Genomic DNA, 3,490 nt, shown 5'->3' with positions numbered 1-3,490 from the left:
ACTCAGTCTCATTAAATCTTGCCAGTTAGTGGAGGAGCCAGAATTAGTTCCATCAGATTCCAGAGTTCCATGCTCTTCAAACCATGACATGAGTCCCAGATTGCTAGACTAAAAATATGATCTTTCAGATCAGAGGGGACCATTAGGTCTGGAAAAGACCTGGAAGAGCACACAGTTCAACCTTGTCATTGCACAGATGAAGAAGCTGAGCTCAGAGAGGTGATTTGGCCAAAGCAGCACAGTGAGCAAAGGAGCTGAGCTGGGAACTCAGCCTCCTGACATCAAGGTTCCGGTGCTCATCACCCTTCCTTCTGCTCCTGCAGGGAAACGTGATCGCACCACTGCACTCCAGCCTGGAGTGCTCCTGGGAAATGAAGAGACGGGGGCCTCAGGACACTGCAGGGGAGTAAAAAGATTTGCTGAGATGGAAGATGCCCATACCTGAAATGACCTAGATGAGCAGGCAACAGGCCAAGAAGCAGAGAACTCTGGGGTCCATGGCGGAGCAACCAGGAGCCAAGACGCAAATGTTGGTAGCAGGGAATACAGGAGAGAGACTGTTGGGGCATGGTCAGGGAAGTGGCCAGGGACCCCTGTCCATGGGAGGGGAGGGGACCTAATTTCAAAAGCAAATCAAAGTCCTGAGTCCTGGCTTCTCAGGACTCCAAACAAAATTCCTTTCTCTGGATTCCCCCTGCCAAGGCGAATGGAGCTATTTAGAGACCTGCTCAGGAAAAAACAGTCCTGCAGCCAGGAGAAGAGGGTCCCCAAGGGCAGACAGACAGGGCTGGGCGGCAGCTGGAGGGGCCATTGAAGGTCACAGGAAGGTCATGGGGGTGCTGAAGGACAGGAAGATGAGAGGACAAAATAGGTGAGTGGGGCTAGGAAGGTGGTGAGGCTTAAACTGGCCTCAAAGCCGTGGGCCGAATCTGGCTGGTTGTCTGCTTTTGCATAGCCTGTGAGCTAAGAATGGTTTTAACATTTTTAAATAGTTGAAAAAAAATTAAAATTTGGTGACATGCGAAAATTGTATGAAATTCAGGTTTCAATGTGTGTAAATAAAGTTTTATTGGAACACAGCCACACTCATTCCTGCACATCCTGTCTATGGCTGTTTTTGCAGTACAACAGCAGAATGGAAGAGTTGGGACAGAGACTGTGTGGCCCACCAAGTCTAAAATATTTATTGTCTACATCGTTACAGAAAGTGTTGACACTTGCGCTAAAGTATGGTATTTCTAGAAAACAATCTCACTTAAATAATATAGAAATAAAATTCACTCTCAAAAAAATACAGATAAAGCTTAAGTTCCATTTGACCAACCCATCAGCCCCCTCCCAACACACATGGCCATCCTCACCTTTCCTCAGAGGTTAGCACGTTGGTGTGTTTCCTTTCAGACCTTTTTCTGCATTTATGTACTTATATGTGTATCTATAGAAAAATACAGTATTTTCATGAGTTCTTTTTTCTGTAAGTGGTTTTATACTATATATACATTTTTTTAATTTGCATTTTTTTACTCAACAATGTGCTTTAGTGCCCTATACAGACCTACCTTTTTTCCCTCCGACCAGCCACCTTTTTTTTTTTTTTTTTTTTGAACAGGGTTTCACCATGCTACCCAGGCTGGAGTGCAGTGGTGCAATCCCAGCTCACTGTAGCCTCAATCTCCTGGGTCCAAGCAATCCTCCCACTTCAGCTTCCTGAGTATCAGGACCCTAAGTGCATGCCACCAGGCCTGGCTTTTTTTTTTTTTTTTTTTTGTAGCAACTGAGTCTCACTATGTTGTCCAGGCTGTTGCCCAGGCTGGTCTCAAGCTCCTGGTCTCAACCTTCATTATTTTTTGAATGCTGCATTGTACTGTAAGGTTGAGCTTTACCACAGTTTATCCATTCCTTTGCCAAAGGAAATTTAGATTGTTTCAGTTTTTTGCTACTGGAAACCACACTGCAGAATGCAAGAACTAGCATTTCAAGGCTCAAATAGCTACATTTTCCTTCAAGAAAATGAAAGAATGCTATTCAATCCAAACATGTCACCTGATGTATTTTCTCTCATGTGTGTTTGTGTCCTAAGTAACCACCACAGGGCAAACCTCTCCAAATGTAGCTGTAAGATTCTTGCTCTCCTGCAGAATTTTGTCTATGTCCTAACTATTTCTTGTAGCCAGTGGAAACCCTCCCAGGTTCTGTTTGAAACAGTATTCCCTCTATAAAATCAATGACCATTCTTGGAACGAGGGAGGTAGGGTAGAAAGCAGCAGAGAATGGGACGCTGGGGAGCTTGGGTTCTCATTATCGCTTTGCTCCTTGCTGTGTGACCTTGCACAGCCTCTTCTCACTAGGCCCCAGTTTCCCGGCCTGTTCAAGGAGGGTGTCGGACGCCTAGAATTCCGGCCTTCCAGGGCTTTACCATTCTCTTTTCAGTGACCAAGTCCACTGAAAAGGAGGGGAAGGGCTTTGAGAGGTGATTGCTTAGCTTCCAGCCTCACAGGCTTACGAATCTCAAGGAAAGTGCTGGGAGCTTGGCAGGCCACCACCTTGAACCCAAGTTCTAGCTGATGGTTTCCCAGGGCAGAGATTCCACAAAAAAAGTATCCACATGTCCCAGATAACGCTCATGCAGGACCCGCCCAAGGCCCCGTTGTGCCCTTGAGCCCAAGGTCCTGGGTCTAGACTGTGAACTGTTGTACGCTCTCAGAGCGCCCTGTTCCTCTCCATCCCCCAGCACTTACCATGGTTTGTAATTTTATGGAATTTGTGTAATTGAGTCATGAATGTCTGTCTCTGGGCTCGTAGGCTCTGAGCTCTCCAAAAGCTGGGACCAGGTCTGCTTTGCTCATGCTTTGTCCCCAGTACCTCAGCACAGCACCTGGCACTTTGTGGGCACTAGACAAATACATGCTGTGAATGAATAGCTGATGCAGGCTGGTTTCAATAGCAGAGACGTGGCTCAGCCTTCTCTTCTAATCCAAGGCATCCCAAAGAGGCTGATAATGGAGGGGTAGGAAACCAAGCGGGCAGGGCACACATGGTCCAGGCAACATTATGAAATTGGAAAGGTCACTCCCTTCCCAGGTGTCAACCTTGAGGTGGGGCAGGTGGTATGGAGTGTTTGAAATAGAAGACCTTGGGAATAAACACTCGTGGAAACTTTGAATTGTAGAATTAATCCATTCATTTATTTTTCATTCATCTAATAGTTATTATCTACTTTAACAAGCAATGGAAACATAAAGAAGACAAGCATTAACCAAAATCACATAAATAAAAATATAATTACCAATTAAGATCTGTATGATCATGGAAAAAAACCAGAATTTTAGGAGACGATGGGAAGGGATGCGTAAAGGACCATCGAGAGGCCGAGCGCGGTGGCTCACGTCTGTAATCCTAACACTTTGGGAGGACAAGGCAGGTGGGTCACTTGAGCTCAGGAGTTCAAGACCAACCTGGGCAACATGGCAAAACCCCATCTCTACCAATA

The sequence above is a fragment of the Pongo pygmaeus genome, chromosome 4 (assembly GCF_028885625.2).
Source record: "Pongo pygmaeus isolate AG05252 chromosome 4, NHGRI_mPonPyg2-v2.0_pri, whole genome shotgun sequence".
Taxonomy (NCBI): Eukaryota; Metazoa; Chordata; class Mammalia; order Primates; family Hominidae; genus Pongo; species Pongo pygmaeus.
This window is presented reverse-complemented; position numbering follows the sequence as displayed.